Raw genomic sequence first — 26156 nt, 5'->3', positions numbered from 1 at the left:
GCTGCATATATAACATTTAATATAGCTTCATACATTTCATTATTTACTCATCTGCATTCATCTTATTGCATAGAAAATGAAAACATTGCATTACTCATATTACTCATTGCTCATTCATTCATTTGCATATGAAAAGAAACAAAAATAGACTTCCATAATCATTTGCATTACATACATTCATATTGAAAAGCAATGCATACATATAGAACAAAGCATATAAAAGACATCTCATAAACGAATCAACACAAGTATGATGAAGTCAAAATATATATATATATATATATATATATATATATATATATATATATATATATATATATATATATCATGTCAAGTCTAAAGGTACAAAATGATGTCGAATGACATATACAAACTCCCATCGGAGCAAGAATCTTATAGGCTATAGAAAAATGGGTGTCTACAAAAAATATATCTGAGCTACAAGAAGAATATCTAGCACTGAGCCTCTCCCTCATCGCCTGGTGGAGGAGGAGGAGCCTGATGACCAGGATCTTGTCGAGGTGCCCGAACTCCCTTAGAATGTGTCATATACTAAGAATAAGGAATCACCTGTTGCGCTACTGGAACTGCCACGCTATATGTTGTGACATAGTAGGTTGCCCTGCTATTCTGATGCAAAACCTCCTGCTGAAGGGTGTCTCACTCCGCTCTCATAGTCACAAGCTGATGATCACGCTCTGCTCTCAACTCAGCTAACTGCCAATCTCTCTTAGCCCTCACCTCTACAAGTTGTCGGTCTCGCTCCGCCAGCTAAGTCTAAGCCACTGTCAACTGTGACTGCAGCTCTGCAAGACGTGCTCTCATTGATCATCCTGTGTCTGTCCCCTGCTCTCTCGTTGGCTCTCCACCTCCATCTCCACCTCCAGTACCACCCTACTCCTCCCTTCATTGCCAGACCTGTCTCAGAGCTGCTCGCTCCTCCTCAACTCCACCCAATCTCACTCCTACTCTCCCAAGGGATCCACCCTCACCCCTCTACTGTCCACCCTCAGCTAGAACCCTACTGCTACTAGCACCAGGATCATCACCTGTCTTCCTTGGAGCCTCGGCTATCTATCCCTATCCCTATCTTTGGCTCTATCTTCGACCCTATCCTTGTACCTGTGCGGGGGCATCATCCTCAAGATCCTCAATGCGCGGTGCTTGCTCACCCAGATTAGTAAATCTAGGAAAAGGATGCTGCTGGAACCACTCTCTGTACTGGGGCAATACCTCTACATCCACAACATCATCCATATAATCCCATCTAAGGCATTGTAGATTAGTCAGCTCCTGCATGGCCAAGGCATAAGATAATCAAGGAGACCATCCCTATCTCTCCTCATCCACGTAATGTGCATACATTGTAAACTCCTGCGAGATCCCTTGAGGCCAGCCATACTGCCTCATCACTCAAGAAATGATGAACCGCTCCACAATGGTCTCCGATCTCCCAATAAGAGGATGTGTGACAAAAAGGTCCCTATGGACTAGCCGCCAGTCATCCCAAGGCTCCAAACCTCTATAAGGTCTCCACACTACAGCTATCAAATCATCTAACTGTCACCGCTAAAAATATGTCTTGCCCAGATGGGGCTGCGTAATATAATCAGCATACCTATATATAATATGTTGCTTGAGCTCTCTACTATCATCTACCACCATCCAGCAAACGGGAAGATGCTCCCAAACCCAAACCTGTAAAATATATACACCTATGGCCATGCTCTGACCATCTCTATACATGATCTCATGCATCTTGCGATACATGTGAGTCAACAAGCAAGAACCCCAGCCAAACCTCTAAGAGGTCTCCATCAATCTCATCAACATCTTGCCCCAACCACACTGGAAACCCTACTGCCCTCTATCTGGCATTAGGAAACAACCTATGAATCCCGCTAGAATGCATGCCAGAGGAAACTCCTCGTTGTATCTGCTCATCAATATGTCCCAACTAATGGAACGGGTCAAAATGTCAGGATCTCTGAAGACATGCCTCATTGCCTATAATCCTGGAAGGTACCCTGAATCATAATCCACCTTATCCCTAGCAAAAGGGATACAGAGCATCCTATATACATCCTTGGGAGTGATAGTCAACTCCCCCACTAGCAGATGAAAGGTGTTATGCTCTTAATGGAATCTCTCTACCAACGCTATGAGCATTCCGTAATTCACATGGATATCTGGCAAACTAAGAAGATGAGTCAAACCACATACGTCAATATGAGCCTGCTCAACCTCAGATAAATGTCGAACTAATACCATAGTAGGAGGATAAACGCATCTAAAGAGCATAGGAGGTAATCGAACTTGCAAAAACCCAACAATGAAGCATCAAAAAACATTCCAAATGAGCCTACAAGGGAAGTAAAACATCAAGAAAATCCAACTAAGTCAAATGCAAAATCAAATTTTCATGTTTAGACCTTCAAAAATGCTCACTGTCTCTCGAATGACAAAACACAGAGGGACTGAATCTTGTACAAGTCAGGAATAGCTCTCATATGACAAAACAATCCCAAACGACAAACTATTGGGTCTCGCACGACAAAATGGTCTTTTAACAGACCTGTCGTACGATACAAGGGTGCATCCTAAACAACAATTCTAATGACTTCAAATGACAAAATATAATTTACCTGTTACTCTTACGAGACATAATCCTGTCTCGAAGGATAAAACGTGAAACCCGACCCCACACATGCAAAAAACTTGAAAAATGAACAAAAAAATTCAAAATTGAAAACCTAAAGAGGCTTAAGATCAATCACTTACCGTTGGCTCATAGTTTTGGGGTTGATTATGTTGGCATTTTTTATGTTTATGTTGTGATTGTCATTAATGGACACACACTTGCATTGAGATCCACTTTATATGTATGAGCTAGAGCTCAACCGGTATCTATTCCAACCAATATGTTGTATTCTAGTCTTTAGACTATTGGTGATTTTGCAAAATGTGTTTCTCGGTCTAAAGCGGCATGTTGACCCCAAGCGGTTCATTGATCTCAAGCGGTACGAGGGAGAAAAGCGGCATAAAACATTCTTACCAATCTTCATTTGTCAAACTGGCAACCGGTATTTTGTATGAACCGGTAATACTATGTGATGAGTTACCAATCCACCGATTGTTTGATGGTGCTTCTTGTGTCATGTTACTGAGTATGTCTAGATTCATTAAACCTAGGGAATTGTAATGTAATCCTATTGGACTGACATGAAATCAAATTCCTTTAAAAGGACATCATGCCTAGGGTTTTAGGTTGTTGTTGAAAGGGTTTATGTTGTGTTAGGGTTTAAGGTGGTTGATGAGTTATTGAAAGAGCGATCTTATCTCAGAAGATCAAGTTGTAACTAAGTGAGAGACAGAGAAGATTGAAGTAATGCTGGAATGCATTAACTATGAGAAATACTAGATCTAACCAAGCAGTTTGTGCTATTAGATAGATCAAACACTTGTTGATTACTCACATCTTTGACAAGTCTGTAACCCTTAACCGGGTAGGCCCAAAAGCCTTTTGTAAAATCCTCTAACAAGGTGGTTCACCTCTGTGAATCTAAAATCCTCTAGCAAGGTAGTCTTTAATCAGACTTATCTCCTAACAGAGATTGAGATTCCTAATAGGATCTATTCTAGTGAAGAACATTGTAAGACCTTAACCGGTCTGGTTTCTATTCTGCAGATAGTGACTTGTGAGTTCCATCTCACCGTGGTTTTTCCTATTTGGGTTTCCACATCAAATATCTTGTGTTATGGTTGTATTGCTTTTGTGAGTGAATGCTTTGTTTGCATTTTGGTTTGCATGTGTGATAACCGGTCTGTCTGTTAAATTGTTTTACCGGTTTATCCTCAGATTGTTTAAGTGTTTAAGTACAGAGATTTTTTGCATACTAATTCACCCCTACCCCCTCTTAGTATTCATCAGATTATGACGTCTTTGGTGCTTGAATCGATGTGTATGAGTAGGGACCACCATTTTCTTTACAGAAGACTTTTTGACTTTTCAAACTTGGAGGGTTAAAATGATTTGAAAATGACACTTTTGTCCTATATATAGCCAAAAACCTAATTTTTCAACTTGCTTTGATGGACATGAAAATTGTACCCTTAGCTAATTTGACCATTCTGATTCCATTTTTGGGATCGAAATCAAAATTCAAGATCATTTTGCTAGTCAATTACACAATTTGGACCACTTAGCGCTCTTTTCATCAAATGCTCATTCTTTCTTCAAATTGCGCTCAATTTCAACGCTGAATATCAATTTCAATTCTACACATCAACTTTGTGCTCAATTTCTTATCAATAAACATCAATTCTTCAAATATTCCTCAGAATCAATTTGTGCTCAAATAACTTATTATCGCCAACAATTGCCTATCAAGTACCCTCGCTATCTTTCGGTTTCGCTCCCGAGGGGGCATACTCACGACGTTATGACTTCACATTTCACAAGTAAAGAAATAAATTTTTCAAATCTTCATCAAAAGTCGAGCAAAATCTTCTAAAGAAAATCAATCAATTCTTATTTGCTAAGGGGGCATCTCAGCTTCATCGCTTCACATCAAGTTGAGATCTATCGATTATCTGAATCGAATCAATTGCTAGGGGCATATCAGTTTCATCACTTCAAATCAAACTGATATTTGTCTTTCATCTTAATCAATCTCTTAACGTTAATCAGTTTCATCACTCCAAATCAAGCTGATTATTCGTTTAAACTCAATCAAAAGTTTAAAGAGTATCTTTGATCACACTCAATCTAAGCAAGTGTTTAGTATTCATTTCTTGATCAAGCTGAATAGTTTATCTTCACTCATTGTGTCTTGATCAATCAAGTTCAAGATCAATTTTTATCATCACTCACTGTGACTAGATCAATCAAGTTCTAGATCAGTAAGATCCGCTTCTTGATCAATCAAGTTCAAGTTTGGTATCTTTTATTTTCTATCGTTCCTCAGTTCAATCAAGTTTAGGAATGGTATTGCTTTATTCAGACTTCATTCAACTTTGTCGCTTCAAATCAAGCTAAACACCTTTCTCTTCATCTAGTTATGATCATTCAAGTTCAGAACTGGCATCTCCTAGACATCACACATTATTTGAACCAACTCATTGCTCGCACATTAATTCAAAGAGGGGCAAATGTAATACCCTAAAAATGGTCATCTAAACCATGGGCCCCTAATCTCGACAACATCACCAAGGTCCTAACCAAAGGCAATTAAATCAATCTTGAGCACATTATTAATTCTTTAATCATTAAATATCACATGGCAAATCAATTACTCAATATTCATTAAATATTCATTTAATTAATTGAATCATTTCCAAGAATATCATTTTGATCAATTATCTTATTTAATTTATTAAATATCCTTGCATATTTAATTAATTAATAAAATTGTCATTTAATCATCCAAAAGGAATTAATTTATTATAAAAGAGGAATTAATTACAAAGCAAGAGTTGAATCAAAATTAAACAAAAAAAGAATTGAATTGAGAGATAAATCAAACTTGAGATATTATTATTTTTTCTAAATTTAGAACTTGAAATCAAAAAAGAAATTAAATTTAATTATTGAATTGTTCTCTAAAATTGGAACTCAAAGCTTTTCAGAAAAAGTTCAGTTGCATTGAAAAGACTCTTTTCTTGAATAAATAAAAGAATTGTCTATTTTTATCACAAATGCATGGAATTAATTTATTATTATTTCCAATGCAACTTGGACTTCTAATTTGAATGCATTTCAATTAAACTAAAATTGGAATTTATCTTAAGGTTAACTGAACTTGATTTATCAATTATTTTCAATTAATTCTAAATTGAGCTTTTCTCTTTTGTGATTCTCTATAAATTCAGTCTTCAGCTCTCATTCCAATTTACCTTAGAGATTTTTGAGAACACAATTAGAGATTATTATCATGCTAATTTTGCTCTAGAGTCATTGAATATCATTGTGCTTTTTTAGATTATTTGCATCCATTTTACTCATCCATCATTGCTTACATCCATTATTGCTTGAATTGATTATTTGCTTGAATTATTCATCCATCTTGCATCCATATAGTTAATATCATATAGATTAAATCCTTCATCTTGGTGTAGTCTAGTCACTGGTATTGCTTATAAAAATCTGAGAGCAATCTTATACTCGCATCTTTTAGAAGGCAATTAGTCGCTTTGTTATGGTTTATTATTGATTGATTATTATTTACTAACCATGCATACAATGACTTAATGTAAGTGTTGTGTTTGCAGCTACAAACCACTTTTTCACACACACAGGAACATATTAAGAAGCTTCTCCACTCTGTGGGCAAAATCTCCACTAAATTTAAGCAATTTTTCTAACCAAAGATTCTCTATAGTTCCTTTCATCCCCAGCAGAGTCACCGATTTTTGTGGGTTCCCAAAATGGAAGACGGGTTTACACTACTTACAAGGCAGATTCCAAGCTGATTTCCTCCAAATATCTATGGAGAGCCACCTCCAACTATCAATATTTGTCAGGCTTGGACCAACAATAACAAGGATGGATAGTCCTTCTGCGCTTTAGGCTCTAGAGAACTAGGGAGGGTGGTCCCTTCAGTAAGAAATTCCTGCTCTCTATGAGGATACTCAAGAACTTATTGAAAAACAAACCATATTTTCTCATAATAAGACTCAATAGAAAGGGAGAATTCTCAAGGATGGCAAATCCTTTAGTGATCCTCAACCTTAAGCTGGAGTATGAGAGAGGGTGAGACTACTTTCATAAAATACATAAATCTTAGCAAATGATTGTTCTGATATTTATAAGATTCGCTCTAAGAGATCATAAAGAAGATAAAATTGGAAACTCATAACTTAATGAGATTTTATAGAGAATACCAGTACCTTATTCATTTGGGCTATAGAGTCTATGAAAAGTGCTACTGAAAATCTGATAAAATTTCATCTAATTGCTAGTCTAGCCTGAAACAATATTGCCTTACAATATTGTTTTTCTTATAATTCTTCATCTAAACTACTTATCATATCCTATGGAAAGCCTTATTTCCTCTGTAATCTTATTCAAGCATTTTAATTAACCCCTAGGACTAAAGAATTGAATAGAAGAATACATACATCATAACAATGCAATAAACAAACGAAACCCTTGATCACATTTGTTTAAAAGAAGATAAAATTGCACACAAGAGAGTAAAGATTAGGAAACTATATTTGTATTAATATCATCAGCTATATTTTATTAGATGATAGCCAATAGATTCAAATATAGAATCACCCATTTGAAAAAAGGGGAACCTGCAACTGCTCTATTACATTTGTGCTATGCAAAATAACATTACAATCCCTGTTATTTCCCATGACTCTCTAGAACTATTTTGAAACTAACCCTACAGAAAAGATCTATTTTACAGAGATCTTTCTTAAAATATTTGGACCCTAACTAATGGCCTTGAATTCTCTTTTATAGAAAACAAGGGAGCGACAAGCTTCAGGCCATAAGACACTTGTCAACAGTGTTGGATATTATTGGCATATGATGAACCAGCATGTTGATATGATGATAATATATGTTATCATTCATGTCAATAGGTTCAAGTGAACCAGTATGAAGAGGTATGAGGAGATGTAGTGAATTGGTGTCAAGGTTTCACTAAGTGTGACTACCGGTTGGCAGTCTCAGCTCTAGGGTTATTGGTTTGGCGATCCAGCCTGTGTGATGCAACCAGTGATACTCTATGATGAGTTAGCTAAGAGATGTGGATGAGATCGAGGTGCCACGTCAGCTTTGTGCATGTGAAGGATTTCCTTGAGGATCTTGCATGAGAAGATTGATTGTGTTTCAATTCTACCTTGGGAATGATCATTCTTCTTAGCGGTATGAGAAGAGAGCGTGATAGGTTACTAATTCCCATGTGTGGTGAAGAATGAATGACGTAGATGGTCTTGTGATCTGTTTGAAATTGTAATACTCTATGCAATGTGTTTAGACGGTCAGGATTGGACCGTCTGTGTTGTAAACCTAAGATGCTTAGGGTTTAGGGTTTATGCTACCAACCTAACTGATGTCTATAAGGTCGATGATGTTTGTTATTGTAAAGTTGTTGGAAAATGTTGTGTGTGTATCTGAGTGATGAGATACTTCCCAGACCAGTAAGAGGAAAACTACAGAGTGTGATTGTAGAGTAGAGGAAATGAAAAGGATCTGTCTTGGCATGTAGTGTTATTATCAAATCAGAAGTTTTACTTGTTGTCTTCTAATCATTTCAATAGTTGGAAAATCCCTTTACCGGGTAGCTTTAACAGGCTTATTGTAAAACCATTAACAAGGTGAATCAAGATCATTGAGTTCTTCAAATCCTCTACCGAGGTAACCTTTAACAGGGTATATAGCCATCCCTTAACCAGGTGATCTCTAACAGGATCAGTTCCTAACAGAACCTTATTGTATAGTCTTTAACCAGACTAGGCTCTTAACAGGGCGAGCTTCAAAAGAGTTCAAAAACAAGCTTTTGGGTATTCATCCCCACCATGGTTTTTCCCATTTGGGTTTCCATGTGAAAAATTTGTGTGTTGTGTGTTATGCATTTTTCATGTGATTATTATGTATTATTTGGTTGAATAATTATACATGTAGAATTAATAGGTTATGGTATTACTGGTATACCACATGCATATGTTTATGGGTGAAGTTGATATCAAGTATTAATCATATTTGAAGTGTTCAGACTTATCAGTTTATGGTGTCTGATGTCTTACTGTGTTTAACCAGTATTTTCGTGGTTAAGTTCAGTGATGGTGACAACTAGTTGGTATTGCTTTAACTAGATAGTTGTTGAGAAATTTCTTGCCTGTACTGATTCACCCCCCCCCTCTCAGTACTGGTTGGGGTATCTGTTGTTCATTATTATTCATCAATTGATATCAGAGCAACTCTAGGTCCTCGGTGATATAATCTTAACCGCTTGAGGTAAAAGATCCTGTTGTAATGATGAAGAGGGAAGGTCCTAAGTTCAATAGAGATAACTTCAAGATATGGAAGGATAGAATGAAGATTTACATCAAGAGTATGGGTGCTCAACACTGGAGCTATGTTGAGAATGCCTATGTGACTCCCACTGGCACTCTGACTCATGATCAGAAGAGAGAGATCTAGGAAAATGGGCAAGTCATGGAAGCTCTTATCAACAGCCTATCAGATATTGAGTTTATTGATGTACAAGACAAGGACACACCTAAGGATGTATGGGATGCACTAGAAAAAATCTATGGTGGAGATGAGCATGTAAAGAAAGCTAAGGAAGAGAGACTTAGAGGTAAATTTGAGGATATGAGGATGGTTGAAGGTGAGACCATTCAGAAATATGGCATTAGGATTAAGACTATGGTAGGAGATATCAAAAAGCGTTGGTGGAATGATTGAGGATGCCACCATTTTTAGTAAAGTTTTGAGATCATTGCTATCAATCTATGCAATCAGAGTTGTTGCTATCCAGGAACTAAGGTCTATTGATAAAACCAAGGTATCCTTAGATTCTATCATTGCAAAGTTAACTGCATATAAGTTGAATAGCTATGGTGGCAATGTTCAGAAGACTAAGTCAGCCTTTAAAGCATCTACTGTACCATCCAAAAAAGGAAACAAAAGAAATTGTCTAGTTTCTATGGATGAAGGTGTCACTAATGAAGAATCGAAAGATGAAGAAAATGAAGACATAGTGTTTGTAGCAGTAAAGGAAGAAGTGTCTGACAAGAAATCTCTTGTTTCTCGCATTGACAACTCCAAGGAGTGGATAATTGATAGTGTTTTTTCTCACCACATGACTAGTGACTGGAGAAATTTTTTGTCTCTAGAGGAATATGATGGAGGTGTTGTCAGATTTGGCAATGATGCACCATGTTTGGTAAAAGGTAAAGGATCCATATCACTGAATGGAAAGAGCAGTGCAGATGATGTCTACTAGGTAGAAGGTCTTAAGCATAACCTATTGAGTGTTGCTCAGCTAAATGACAAAGGACTAGTTCTATAATTCAAAGGTGGAGTCTACAGTATAATTGGGAAGAATGGTGAACTTATTGCCATCAGTAAGCAAACCAGAGGTAACCTATTTCAGTTGAATGCCAAGATAAGTCGGTGTCTAATGGCTAAGTTTGATGATAGCTGGATATGGCATATGAGACTCTGTCATATGAACTTTGACAACATTGTTAAAGCTGGTAAGATCAAGGCGGTAAGAGGATTACCTTTGCTGAACAAACCTGAGAATTCTTTGTGCAGAGAATGTCAACTTGGGAAGATGTCTTCCTCAACTTTTAAAGGTAAGTCTTTCTCAGCAGAAAATTTACTTGATCTTGTGCATACTGATTTGTGTGGTCCTATGAAAACTAGAAGTATTCAGGGAGATAGGTATTTTATGATTCTTACTGATGAATGCTCAATAATGATGTGGGTCACATTCTTGAAAGAAAAGTCTGAAGCATTTGGAAAGTTCAAAGCCTTCAGAGCATTAGTAGAGAAAGAAAGTGGTAAAAAGATAAAATGCTTGAGAACTAATCAAGGAGGAGAATTCACTTTTGATGAATTTAATAAGTACTGTAAAGGTAATGGTATAAAGAGGCAATTGTTTGCCCGAAGGACACCACAATAGGATGGTATAGCAGAAAGAAATAATAAAACTATAGTTGAAGCGGCTAGAACAATGCTGATCTAAGGAGAGGTTGCTCACACTTTTTGGAGAGAAGTGGTGAGCACTACAGTCTATACTATGAACCGGGTACTCATCAAGAAAGGAAAAGATAGAAACCCTTATGAGTATTGGACCAGGAAAAATCCCACTGTGAGTTACTTTAAAGTGTTTGGTAGTAAGTGCTATATCAAGAGAGGTGAGCATTTGAGAAAATTTGATGCAAAATGTGATGAAGGAATATTTTTGGGATATTCCACTAAGAGCAAAGCTCTCAAGTGCTACAACAATAGAACTCAAAAAATTATTGAAAGTATCAACATCAGGGTTGATGAATCCCCTGAGGAACCTGAGGAAACATGCAGCGAAGAAGTGGAAATGAACCGGGTATAGCCTTCTAGGAACCGGTTAAGAAAGAAACTTGTAAAGATCTTAGTGTTCTTGTACCGGTAGAAGCTGCAATAAGAAAAGAAGAAGAAGTAAGTGAAGAAGAAGAAGAAAAGCTAGTAGATCAGGCTAGAGTCATTCCTAGAGATGTAAAGCTACTTCATGATCCAAAGAAAATCATAGGAGATAAAGATGCAGGGATACTGACAAGAAGAAAAGTAAAGGAGAACTCTTGCATGATTTCTGAATTTCAACCCAAGACTTCTAGAGAAGATCTTATAGATGCAGATTGGATTAAAGAAATGGAAGAGGAGCTAGACCAAATAGAAAAGAATGCAAAATGGTATTTGGTGCCCAGACTAGAACATAAAAATGTCATAGGTACCAAATGGGTCTTCAGGAATAAGCTGAATGAAGAAGGCACAGTTGTAAGGAACAAGGCTAGGCTTCTATGCAAGGGATATGCTCAGGAGGAGGGAGAAGACTATGGAGAAACCTTTGCTCCTATGGCTAGAATAGAAGGTGTTCGAATGCTACTTGCATTTGCAGCATTTAAGGGATTTAAGGTTTATCGAATGGATGTGAAGTCTTCTTTTCTGAATGGAATCTTGGAAGAGGAAGTGTATATAGAGCAACCAAAAGGGTTTGCCTTATCAAAAGATAGTGACATGGTGTACAAATTACATAAAGCCCTGTATGGACTGAAACAGGCACCTAGGGCATGGTATAAAAGACTACACTCTCATCTTGTGAAGATTGGATTTCAGAGAACAAGTGAATATAGCAACATCTACTTGAAATAAGAAGGTGGTCAGATTCTAATCTGTGAAGTGTTTGTGGATGACATAATCTTTGGAGGAGATGATAAAATGAGTCATGCATTTGCAGATGAAATGAAGAAAGAGTTTGAGATGTCTTTGATAGGAAAAATAAAGATCTTCATTGGTTTATAGATTCAGCAAATGAAAGAGGGTATCTTTATTACCCAGTCCAAGTATGTCAAAGAGGTAATGAAGACTTTTGGCATGTAGGAAACTAAACTAGTTGGTACATCTAATGGTGACTAGCTGTAAACTAACTAAGGAAGATGATTCAACGTTGGTAAATGAGAAGGAGTACCAGTCAATGATTGGTAAGTTGCACTATGTAGTGCACAACAAACTAGATATTGCTCATGTAGTAGGCATAGTAACTCATTTTCATAAATGTCCAAGAGAATCCCACTTGATAGCTGTCAAAAGGATTCTTAGATATCTAAAAGGAATAGTTGATTATGGATTGTGGTATCCTTATAATGGTGACTATAATATCAAGGTATATACCAATGCCGATTGGGGAGGTAATGTGTATGACCAAAAAGAACAATCAGTGGAGCGTTCTTTCTCGAAGGAAGATTCGTATCATGGACAAGTAAGAAGAAGAGTTGTATTTCCCAATCTACAGATGAAGCAGAATATGTGGCAACATTTATGAACTGCACTCAAGCAATTTGGATAAAGCATGTATTGGAAGGTTTCAAAGTACCTGTATCTGAACTGGTGAATATATTTTGTGATAACACAAGTACAATAAATATTTCTAAGAATCTGGTATTGCATGCTAGAACTAAACACATTGAGCTTAAATATTACTTCTTGAGAGAGAAAGTTTAGAATAAGGAGGTTGTACTACAACATGTTTTCGGTAAGGACTAGCTAGCAGATATATTCACTAAGCCCTTACCAAAGACTATATTTACCTATTTAAGAGGTGAAATAGGGGTTCTGCCCCTTCATGAAGTCAACTAAAGTTGTGTGCTCCACATCAGTCAAGTACTACAGTGACAAATCCTTTAGGATTGATGTGTTGAAGGATGCTACTCCTTAGGGGGAGCAGCATAGTAGAGTTTGGAAGCTTGTGCCTCCAGTTGGGCATTGTTGTCAAAGGGGGAGAAGATATCTGATATATGGGGAGAAGATATTTGATGTTGAAGATACACCAGTCTATGATGTTTTCAGTTGCAAATGCTGCACTAAGTATTGCAATCAATGCCAAAGGGGGAGATTATTGGATATTATTGGCATATGATGAACCGGCATGTTGATATGATGATAATATATGTTATCATTGATGTCAATAGGTTCAAGTGAATTGGTATGAAGAGGTATGAGGAGATGTAATGAACTGGTGTTAGGGTTTCACTAAGTGTGACTATCGGTTGGCAGTCTTAGCTCTAGGGTTATTGGTTTGGCGATCCAACCTATGCGATGCAACTGGTGATACTCTGTGATGAGTTAACTAAGAGATGTGGATGAGATCAAGGTGCCACATAAGATTTGTGCGTGTGAAGGATTTCCTTGAGGATCTTGCATGAGAAGATCGGCTGTGTTTCAAGTCTACCTTGAGAATGATCATTCTTCTTACCGATATGAGAAGAGAGCATGATGGGTTATTGATTCCCATGTGTGGTGAAGAATGAATGATTTAGATGGTCTTGTGATCTATTTGAAATTGTAATACTCTATGCAATATGTTTGGATGGTCAGGATTGGACCGCCTGTGCTGTAAACCTAAGATGCTTAGGGTTTAGGGTTTATGCTACTGACCTAACTGATGTCTGTAAGGTCAATGATGTTTATTATTGTAAATTTGTTGGAAAATGTTGTATGTGTGTCCAAGTGATGAGATACTTGCCAGACCAGTAAGAGGAAAACTGCAGAGTGTGATTGCAGAGTAGAGGAAATGAAAAGGATCTGCCTCGCCATGTAGTGTTGTTATCAGATCAGAAGTTTTACAGGTTGTCTTCTAATCATTTCAATAGTTGGAAAATCCCTTTATCAGGTAGCTTTAACAAGCTTATTGTAAAACCTTTAACAAGGTGACTCAAGATCATTGAGTTCTTCAAATCCTCTAGCGAGGTAACCTTTAACAGGGTATATAGCCATCCCTTAACCAGGTGATCTCTAACAGGATTGGTTCCTAACAGAACCTTATTGTATAGTCTTTAACTGGACTAGGCTCTTAATAGGGTGAGCTTCAAAAGAGTTCAAAAATAAGCTTGTGGGTATTCATCCCCATCGTGGTTTTTCCCATTTGGGTTTCCACATGAAAAATCTGTGTGTTATGTGTTATGCACTTTTCATGTGATGATTATGTATTATTTGGTTGATTAATTATACATGCAGAATTAATAGGTTATGGTATAACTGGTATACCACATGCATATGTTTATGGTTGAAGTTGATATCAAGTATTGATCATATTTGAAGTGTTTAGACTTATCAGTTTATGGTGTCTAATGTCTTACTGTTTTTAACCGATATTGTCATGGTTAAGTTTAGTGATGGTGACAACCAGTTGGTATTGCTTTAACCAGATAAGTTGTTGAGAAAGTTCTTGCTTGTACTGATTCACCCCCCCCCCTCTCAGTACCAGTTGGGGTATCTATTGTTCATCATTATTCATCAAAAAATGGATTAATTCTTTGAAAATTAGCCCTAAAGGCTGTGTACAAATTTTTTTCAAAATATCCAAATGTCTATGCGCCGGCACCTATGAATCATCATTCTTGAACCAAAAATTGGTAGAAGAAAAACCATTTGAGTCATGTTGTTGTCACCCTGACACCTTCGGATGGCATGTGAGATGTGGGCATAAGTATTTTAAAATGGGACCATTAATAGGGAAGTTATGTGCTTGACTTGGGGAAATTTTATTTCACGAACCGGTTGACCAACATTTTGCTTAGGGAATAAAAATGGCCTCACTCATGGAAAGGGTACCCTCGGTTTTAAGTGGGAAAAAGTAATAGCAAAATTTATCACTTCTATGGTTTTCTTCACAAAAATCTAAGAATTTTTGATAAACCCTAAACCCTAGACCTTGAATCATTCTCAGAGGATACAAGTAAAAACCTGAAAATCAATGTTTTTGGGCTTAAATTTGAAATTTTCATGCAATCAATTTTCAGGGCTATCAAAGTGTATTTCTTCATGGCATTCTTTAGGATGAAATCTACATGGAGCAACCATAGGGGTTTTTTCTGGATCCTTCACTTGTGTGTCGACTTTGAAAGTCTCTCTATGGCCTCAAACAGGCTCCTCAAGCTTGGTATGCCAAGATGGACTCATTCCTTTTGACAGTTGGTTTCACTCGATGTCATTCTAATTTGAATGTATACATTCTATAGCAAGATGATACTCTCACATTTCTAGTTCTCTATGTTGATGACTTGTTGATCATAGGGAGTCATTCATCCACAATCAAGGCAATTAAAACTACTCTACATAGAATTTTGATGTCAGACTTGGGTCTTCTGCATTACTTCTTGGGGATTGATATCACTCAATCATCTTCAGGTATCTTCCTTAGACAACCCAAGTATGCACTTGATATGCTCTCTAGATTTTGCATGGTTGATTGTAATCCTGCACCTACTCTATTTTTGTCAAAGATCAAACTTGAGGCTAAGTTCTCTTCACCCTTGGTTGATGGAACTTTATAGCAACAAATTGTCGAGAGTCTCATGTACTTGACTCATACAAGACCTGACATTTCATATGTTGTGGGCATGGTCTCTTGATTCATACAAAACCCACATGAGTTGCATTGGAAAGTAGCTAAGTGGATCCTCCACTACATTCAGGGTGCTCACAATTATAGAATTTAGTATGCAGCAGGCATGGATATTGACTTGGTCGGATATAAAGATTCAGATTGGGTAGGTGATTCTCAGGATCACAAATCCACTTTAGGGTATTTCTTCTCACTTAGTTCTGGTCAAGTTTGTTGGTCGAGCAAGAAGGAGTCTGCAATTTATTTTTCATCAATAGATGTTGAGTATTGAGGGGAAGTTAATGCCACCATTGGGGCTATTTGGCTTCAAAATATTCTCACTGAATTTGATATTCCAATTAGAAATCCTACCATCATCTTTTGTGATAATCAGAGTGCTATATAGATCTCAAGAAATCCAGTCCATCACTAGAGGACAAAAAATATTGAGATACATATGCACTATATTAGGGAGCTAATTCAGGAAGGCATTATGGATCTTAAGTATTGTTCTACATCAGATCAAAGTACAAACATCTTCACCAAACCCTTCACCGAAAGCAAGTTCCTTCATTTGCGATCTTTTCTTGGGATGTGACAAGTGTCTACTTCTGGAGGAGCTTCTTAGTTATTCATTCTTTCTCTCTCTATTTAGGGGGCCTATTCCTCTTCTAGGGGGGGGAGGGTGGGGCTTCTTCTTCTTTTGGGGGGGATATCTATGTACATGGATACCTAACATGGCCTCATTTGTTGGGATCCATCTTTTCACCCACCTAAGCTATGCTTAAGGGGGAGTGTTAGTGTAGGTATTTTATTTTCCTTATGTTAGGTGGTATTTATTTTTTCTAAACATATTATTTAATCTTTCTTAGGTTATTAAGAGTAGTTAATATGAGGACATGTAGCAAAATACTTCAGCTACATGTGTAACTCTCCACCTCACATGGGTAGCTGAGTTACACACCCTCTTTTGGCTTGTTGTGCTGCCTCTCATAGCCACTATTTTTTCATTTCCTAAGTGGGTTATGGGGTAGTTGGGTTTCTCACCCTATTTTGGCTTTATGTGCCACCTCTTTTAACAACTTTTTTTTTCATGTAAGGAGGTTATACCACATGTTTTGGCATTTACCAAGTAGGTAAAAACCTCCCACCTTTGATGGGGTAGTAGGTAAAACCTCCCACTTTTATGGAGGTGAGAGTTAATGCACCACTTGGATGTATTTGCTATTATTTTTCTATATAATAATAACTATACTCTCACCTTTACTAGTTCAATGATATCTCGATGAGAGACTTCTCAAAATTCTCTTCTTTGTCTCTATTTTTCTCTCATATCAAATTGATCTTCATTTAGCTATTTTGATCTTTGATCATCTATTGCTTGGAGTTGCATGTGATCTACGACTGGCACAGCTCTCACTTCTTGCAAAATCTAATAGCCTCTTGGATGCATCCATCAATGAGATAACATGTCCAAGATATATGAGCTAACTCTTAATCACACTCACATCAAGAGGTCACTTAACTTAGTCCAAATAAGATAGAGGTGACACCTAATTTCCATTAATAAAAAAATCTATGAGGTATTGATTTCACTTGTGTACCTCAAATATAGGTATGTGTATATATATATATATATATATATATGATTATTAGCTACTTAAATGATAGTAAATAATTATCTCAATTATCCTAATTAAAATTCCTAAATTGGGGCAATGAAATACTTAGGATATAATATATCCAAGTTGAATAAAATATTACACCAGAATACCAATTTAACATTATTCTCTTGAGTTTATAAACATTATGATGACAATATTATGTTAGGGGAGAAGTTAATCAACAACTACAATATAGGCCTTAATGTGCGACTTTCAATCTCTTTGTTTCTTGAATTTAAGTTGCACAAGAGGTTATAGTAACATCACATTTCTAATAATGTGTTCCAAGGGTTATTTCAAATAGACAAGATAAGTCCCTAAAAATAGATCATGCACAAGTAGAGGAACCATCAAAACATGAGTGATGTGAAGAAAGCCTAGTGACCAATTAGGATTAGGAAGGTAGGATTTGGTTTTTATGATCTAAAACACATTAGACAAGTTTTTTAACCTATATTATTTCTTCAAAACCTAGTGGATATATAATTTTTTGTATAATTTGTGTGTAGCCCATTAGATTGATGTGTATTTGTTGGATTATACAACAATGTAAAGGAGGAGTGAAGGCCTCGTTCCTCATTTTTCATGAGTATAAATCTATGTAAATGGGTAATATAGCTGCCCCTTTATTGAGGTCATCTCAAATGTTATAAGAGAATTAGCTTGGTCTCACCATCTTAATGATCTAGGTTTTGCATTAAGTTGCATAAGTTGACTCCTTTGCACCTTTGACTTGTAACGTCCCAATTTTTTGAAATAATATGGTAATGAGAGATTTTTGGTTCACTTTAATCATCTAGTCAAGGCTTCATAACTTGGAACCTTGATGTAGATTCTATGAGTTATGACATTGATGTGACTCATTAGGAGAGGAAGTAGCTCAATTTTTCACACTCTCAAATTGTTCTTCTAGCCGTGTATGTTAAAGGGAGATTTAATCATTTTGATGGACCATTTTATATGACCTCTCTATCCACTTATTCATCTATTAAATCACTCTCACAATGATATACCTCATTGTCTATTTGATTTCATGAGTTCTTAAAGCTAGAAAGGATAGGATTTACATATGGATTTTTTATTATATAAAAATCTAGATGACCCTCAAGTAATCTATTCAAGAACAAAGGGTTATTCATAAGATTGGTTGTCAAATATAATATAGTCTTGGTATTCTTTCTGAATTTGTTAATGCTATTATTTTATATCATTAAGGTCAACGACATTTTCGTCATACCTATTTAAACTATGTGCTAGTGGATTTTGAGGTATATACCCATAAAAGTATGCATTAAGGGCTTGTTTGGATGGACTTATCCTTGAGTTCTCACTAATATTGATATATTTGAGAGTACCTTGGGTATAAAAAAATAAATGGATGATGATGGAGAAGTGAGATAATAGGATGGAATGGGAAAAATGTGAGAGAGTGTATTCAAAAATAATTTACCCTTCATGTCTAGTTCACCAAAATCTCCAATACTCAAAAGTTACTCCCAACACTATTGTATATGAGTCAAAAGAGTGGATACGTGCATTTCTCACATGAGACCTACATATAGACATCTTATTTCTTGGTCACACAGAAGAATATAGTGAAATGAGAGAGTTTTAGGGCCCCACCCTCCTTGCAATGAGTGGATTGAGTGTGGATACAAGGTTTGTTCATGGGGGATGGTGATATTCTTTTGCTACTCTCTTCATTAAGAATGACTGTTTGATGATGGATAGTGGTATTGAACTATGGTTTGTTGGTTGTAGTGTGGGGGTGTTTTCTTGTGAACCTTTTGTAAAGGAGTTAAAATAAAAATTCATGTACAAACATTTGGGATGGTAACTCATTATTTTGAGCTCTTATTGGGAATTTTCAAGGAAATTATTGAGATAATGACTCTATATCTCAAATAACTTATTAAGGAGTGTTAGCTTTAAAGATAATTGTCTTTCATTATCTTCTTGAATTTTTTGTAGGATTTGGGCTTGCTCTTAAATTTTTCTTAGTCAATGACTTAAAATATTAGTTGATTTTCTCTTAGCTCAGTCCAATCTTTATTAATTCCTAAATATATATTAGATAAAGGGGATGCGAGTGTTCCCTTAGAGTATTGAATTAAATTACTCATGTGAACTCATTTTCACCTGGATAGGTTGATGGTGTGATTAATAAGTCTAGAGCTTGTAGCTAAATAAAGCAAGGACCTAAGGGTTTTTTTATTTTATTTTGAGCTAGTTTAAACTTAATATAGTAAATTATTGTAATTCATATTAAGTGATAATTTTAACTATTATATATGATAAATTAAATATTTTCCTATATTTTGTATTCTATCATATAATTAATTCACAATCAACAAACGATTAACTAATAGAACACAAACTATTGTTCTTGTTTTTTTTTAAACAAGTACAATTTAATTAATATTAAACTAATATTAATGGAAAAACATTTCTATCTTTTTTTCTAATTCTAAGTGATTTAAATCAATTAATGCTTGACTTTGAATGATTTTTTAATCATTTTTATATTGCTAGTATTTTGCTTTGCTAGATGAAATTAAAATGAGAAATTGATAGTTTTTGTGTTAATTTGACAAATAAATGCTTGATGGGCCTAATTTTGTAGTTGTTTGGTTTTTCAAGAATCTTCAATAATTATTAGTTGGGATTGAATGCTTAAGTTTATTGGTATGTGCTTAATCTAGGGAATTATTGTCCATTGTGATGAATAATATCAAATTGAGAAGAAAATTGATCTAATTTGATCAAATTATAAAACCAATTTATTTAAATGCTAAATCTAAGAAACAATAATACTGTTATAGATCCAAGCAATATATGGAACTACTTCATTTATTCCACCTCACCCAATGAAAAATTTAATTATTTTAATCTATTGTAAATTAAATCATTGGATCCCATGTCAATTTTATGAATTTTTTTGAATTAGTGGCATGTGTATCCTTAGTGGTCTGGATTTAACAATCTTTTCTCCTCTCACAGTCCTTAGATCTCCTCTTGATCGAAGGGCTAATATAAGTTGATTATGATACTCCATGAATTAAATTTTAATGGAAAATTCAATCAAGTGCACAACTCTCACCAATAGGTCTAAAGTTTAGGCCTAATTTGATTATTCTCCAATGTAATTTGTGGAATTTGGCCTTGATTCCTAGTTTGCATGTTAGACTAGTGAATCCCATTTTTCCCTTCATTACATTTTTGTTGAAATTGACTCCCCTTACACTTGCATATATGTTTATTTTGCACAATTCAATTGTATACATTGGTTGAACATTTCTTTAGTTACATCATTGTTGATTAATATGGCATATGAGTATCTTGTTTGATCATAAATGTATTTAGTTTAATGGAATCATTCTCTTTCTTTACTAATTCAATTTCAAGTTTTATCTAGGATGTTCATGATGTTACCTTTTATTCATATGATGGTCTTTTATCCCTTCATTTCATCCATGACTATGATTTACCCTCTCCAAAATCAAGTCTCACCCACTAGGGCATTTTGGTGCAAAAAGAGACTATCAACACTTCTCTCAAAAATTTCTCTTAAGGATGAAACTTTGAATAATTATGTGATCCTTCTCCTAAAATGTACCTCTCTTATGAGGATCGTTTGGTACAAGAGGAGGAAATCGAGGCTATTTTTCCTAGTGATACCTTGTTTTCCATTTCAACAACCTTCCTTCTAAAGATGAAGCATTAATGAGTCATGAATGTTCTTCTCCCAAAATTATTCCCTCATGAGGATGATGGACTTGAAAAGCACAGAGAGGGGGGGGGGGGGGGGGGGGGTGAATCAATGACACCAAAAATAAAACTACTTCAAACACTAACCGATAGATAAACTTAGCAAAACTTTTAAACACAATCCATGCAATCCAAAATGATATAACAACATCCACAATAAGTAAAACATCCACCATAACACAAGTGTTTGTATGTGGAAAACCCAAATAGGGAAAAACCATGATGAGATGGAACTCACAAGTTAACTATTTGCAATAATAGATAATTGATCAGTTAAGGTCTACAAAGTGCTCCGCTAGGAGCGAATCTTGTTAGAGATCCCAAAGCTTGATTAAAAGCTTATACCCTGTGAAAGGTAGTACCCTGTTAGGAGTAACCTCGGTGGAGGATTTCTGAATCCAAACTAATGGATCACCCTGTTAGAGGATTTGAACAATGAATCTTGTTAGATCTTACCCAGTTAGGGGATTTTAATTCTGTTGTAATTGCTAGAAGACAACAGGATTGGTTTGATTTGTCTAAGTAGCACAATACTTGCTTGATCAGATCCTTTTAAGCATATTCAACGGTGCTTCTCAACATACTCTGCATCTTAACACTTTTTTCTCTCATACACAACATATTACTTTCGCTCATATGAAATTATTCATTTTGATGTCAATATATAGACATTAAGATTTCATGTCGGCCTCTAGAAATCATAACACAATTACCTAGGTGCAATGTATCTGGTCAAGTGATCATAACTCATCACAAAAATACCACCAAAAATTGTCGATGGTGACTACTCATCACACAATCTACGACTACCGGTTGGAACACCTAATACCGGTTAGAGTTAAACCACTTGTCCTTAACACTTCTGAGATAGTCTCCACTGGATCTTAATGTTGATGTTGAGATACATATAACAAGTGGTTATCTTCATGCATATACCAGTTGTCACCAAGTACCGGTTAGAAATAAACCTTTAGTATACCAGTTGTAGTGTAAACAACTTTTAAGTTACACTGGTAGACAATATAAACATATGTGTGTATATGTGTTTCATCAATGACAATATATGATGAATTCATTACAATCATCATCAAGCCAACAATCTCCCCCTTTGGCATTGATGGCAACACTTAGAAAATTTTACAGTAATACTGCTAAGTGTGCATACAAAATAAAATTTACACATATACACATGCTCCCCCTTAATGCATACATTATACAAAATTTTCAAAAACACACATACATATTTGTACTCCCCCTTTGACAACAATGCCAAACTAAAAAAGTAAAATATATATATATATATATATATATAATTTGTATCAGAGTGTTCAACATTTACAACAACAATTTGAAAAACTGAATCAAGATTCAGGCATAAGCTAGTCTCATGAAAATATCATTAAAGTTCTTCTTCAAATGTGATATGGAATTTGTCCATGTCTCTAGCACATTCTCAGTGTACTCAATTATAGACATAATCTATGTATTTGACTCTTCCATGGAATCCAGTGAACACATTTCTGGGGTAGCTAAAATAGCTTCAACATTAGTGTAGGCTCTCTATAGGATGTCCACTTGTGTTGTAAGTTGACTCTTCAATTCCCTTAGTGACCGGAGTCTCTTTTATTTCTCATGATCATAAGTATCCAACCTGTTGTGACAATCATCCAAAGATTTGCTAAAAACAAAAATAGAGTCCTGAAGTGGGACATATGCATTGCATATCTTTTCTAGCTCTTGCTCTATTTCTGTTCACCTTTTTGTGATATCAGAATAAAAGAATGAAACATTAGAGGTAGAACCAATATATTTTCCTCTTGTTTCAATATCTTTTCCCAATAAAGCTTTATTATATGATAGAGCCAGTTTGTTGGTATCAATTTCCTTCATGATCTGCTCTCCATGCTTTTTCCTAAAACTCTTTTCTACATAAGCATGAGCTGACTCTTCAAGTGATGTGAGTTGGTCAGATGCATCAATGAATAATTGACCAAGCTTGCTAATAGGTGTTGTCAAGTGCCCAGTAGTAGTTTCCGGTAGCAGATTTGTCAAAATGTCTACTGCAATCTGAATAGTTTCTGCTTCAATCCTTTGCTCCTTAAGTCTCTTTTTGTGCACTCTAGATTGCATAACATTTGCAATCTTCATCATTTCAGATGAACTCATGTTGTCAACATTGATAGGTCCTGAGATGCCTAATGAATTACCATCATCTTCATTAGTTAGTTGAGTGACTAATGTTTTTGCCGGTTCAGAAGATGTTACCTTAATGATTATTTTTTCTTGGTTTTTCTCTATTTCCTATTCAGAAGTCTATGTGTCAAGATTCTTATTAGATTCCTTTTGAGTATCTTGGAAGACCAATGGAGATTGGGGTTTCTCAGGTTGTCCTTTTTCTCGTGGATTATCTGCTTTTGGTTGAGTTGTTGGTTTCTCAACTAAAGTAACCTGTAAGATAGTGATTTCAGGTGGCTCGATATCAGGTGCAGTAATGTCTCCAGATAGATCAAATGTATCCTGAACATCTTCAACAACATGAATAATGGTGTCATCCTTCTTCCTGACTTGATAGACCTCATCAGCTTGTACAATCTCCTCTTCATCCATTTTAGGTCGATTAGCAGTATCTTCCTCATCTTTAGAGGATTGTAGGAGCTCTTCTATCTATTTGATTTAACAAGCTATTTGATGATTCTCAATAATTGCCCTCTTTCCACTAAGTAGCTTCAATCTCCTTGTTGTTGAATGATTTTATCCTTCTCATCTTCAGTGAAGGAATCAAAATGTTCTTTGACATTGTCAAATATGTTCCTCCCTAATGTCTTCATTGTTCTTTCAAAGTGAGTATCAGGCTTGAATGTTGAGATATCAATAGGCACATTTTCCTTTGGCATATTTTTCACTGACTTTGCTACTCTATCGGTAGCTTTCATCTTCTTAGGTTCTACTCCAATGTCAGTACCCTTAGATTCTTCTTGAAGAATTAACTTCGACCTCTTTTCTTTGTCTCCTTTTTCATATACCCCTAAAATTCCGGTTCCTTTTTGTTTTGGACACTCTGTGTCATTCTAATGCTTTTAATCACCAGAGGTGCATCCTTAGCTTTCTTTTCTTACCTTTCCCACTTGTGGTAGGAGCGATACTGGTTTTATCTTGTAAATCCTGAACTACAACAATATCCAATTTTGCCTTCTTTTTATCTTTTAGAGATACTAATAGGTTATTAGCATAACCAACCAGTAAGTCATAGTTCACCTCATAACTCATATCTTCCATTTCTTCTTCTCTTGTTTCAATTGCCTGCATTAAACAGTAATCGGTGGTAACTGTGAAAACAATGTCTTTAGAAAAATGTTTTACCACATCCTCAGGCAATCTCATTCTCATGCTCATCTTCTTCTAAAATTTATTAAAATATTTGTTCGTAGCAATAGAGAAAGTATTCTTCACAACCTTGATGTTGTTCTTGATTTGAGTGGATACTGGTAGATCCTTAGACCATTCAAGATTGCCTACTCCCAGTAGAAAATTTTGGAAATAAAAGAATAGCCAATTTTGGAAATAAAAGAATAGCCAGATCAATAACTATCCATATTTAAACTTTAGACTATTGTCCTTCTTGATAGACTGAAGATTTAACATTAATTGGCTCCTTATGGCCTCACATAGGTCATAATTAGCATTTTCAACTATCATCATGTAAGCAGTATGATTTGTTGTTGGTGGAACACTATTCAAGCTACTAGAATAAAATAGTTGATAGCCTATAACCATAGCTGCCAATTTCACCGCTGGGTCCCTGATATTGTTGACAAAAAAATCTTGTTTATTGGATGTTGATCTGGTTAGAGAATATACTATCTCTTTTGAAATTTACCTCAGCACAGGTACTTCACCGGTTGAGTAAAAACTAGTAACAACCTGAATGGCTTACTTGGTTATTGTATAAGTTCTCTCTAAGTACATGTTCTCACCATGAACCGGACTCAAGATAATTCTTATATGCTCTTCTTCAAAATCTTCAAGAAAGTAAGTGGCATTGTGAAAACCTTTCTCAAAAACCCTAATGTACTCTGTTTGAATTTTCTCGTTCTCATCACAAAGTGATTTCAACTGAGTATATATTGACAATGATCCTAGATCCTCAATCTTGCAATCAATATAACTGGACAAATCTCCCTTGACTACGACACCACTAGGAACTTGTGATAATACATTTTAAGACACAATCTTATCTACTTTTACAACTTCCATAGGTTTAGTAGTGATCATTAATTTCCCTATTGACTTTGAAGACGATGCCATTTCAGATAACCTAGATTTCACAACAAAAATTTCAAGAAATACCTTATTTTGCACACGCTGCCTCGTTTACCGGTTGAATGCCCCAAGTGCACACTAGTTTAGTCTTCTGCAACCTTCAAATCAGCTCGAACACACAAATCTTAATGCAACTTCAACTGAAATTAGCTAACAAATTCTTCTATGCTCTGCAAGCTCTCAAAAGTCTTTTCTCGAATACATTAGGGTAAAAATAACAAAGTGAAAACTTGCTTTTATTTTTTTTACCAACTGCATTAAATGCTTACCCGTTAGGGTTACAAACCCTAATTACACCGCTCAAGGAAAAAACCGGTTGATAACTAAATGACAAAAAGTTATCAAAATTTCATGCATTCAAATTCTCTTACTGCTCATTCATTTCAAGGGGTTCGGAGGTGGATTTACTGTTAAGCTCCCCTTAGCCATATGAAAAGGCTTAATTCATTGGTGCAGGGTTCTCTTCACTAGATGAAGGAACATTTTCTTCTCTAGGTGAATCATCACTCTTCTTCTTCTACATTTGATTCATTTCTTCTCTTATTTCTTCAATATTGACTATCTGCTTACCTTTCTCATTCTTAGAAGGATTGATCGATTTTCTATTTCTGAATCTATAGAATTTTGCCAAGTGTCCTGGTTTGTTACAGTGATAGCAGGCCATACCAGATGATTTCCAGGGTCCTACATTTCCTCTCCTAGTTCTTCCTCTGTAATTAATAGCCACATGAACAAAGTTATTACAGATGGTACAAATGACATTTGTTACCTTTCCTTTTCCATCTCAAATGGACTAAAC

The sequence above is a fragment of the Cryptomeria japonica genome, chromosome 4 (assembly GCF_030272615.1).
Source record: "Cryptomeria japonica chromosome 4, Sugi_1.0, whole genome shotgun sequence".
NCBI classification, from domain to species: Eukaryota; Viridiplantae; Streptophyta; class Pinopsida; order Cupressales; family Cupressaceae; genus Cryptomeria; species Cryptomeria japonica.
This window is presented reverse-complemented; position numbering follows the sequence as displayed.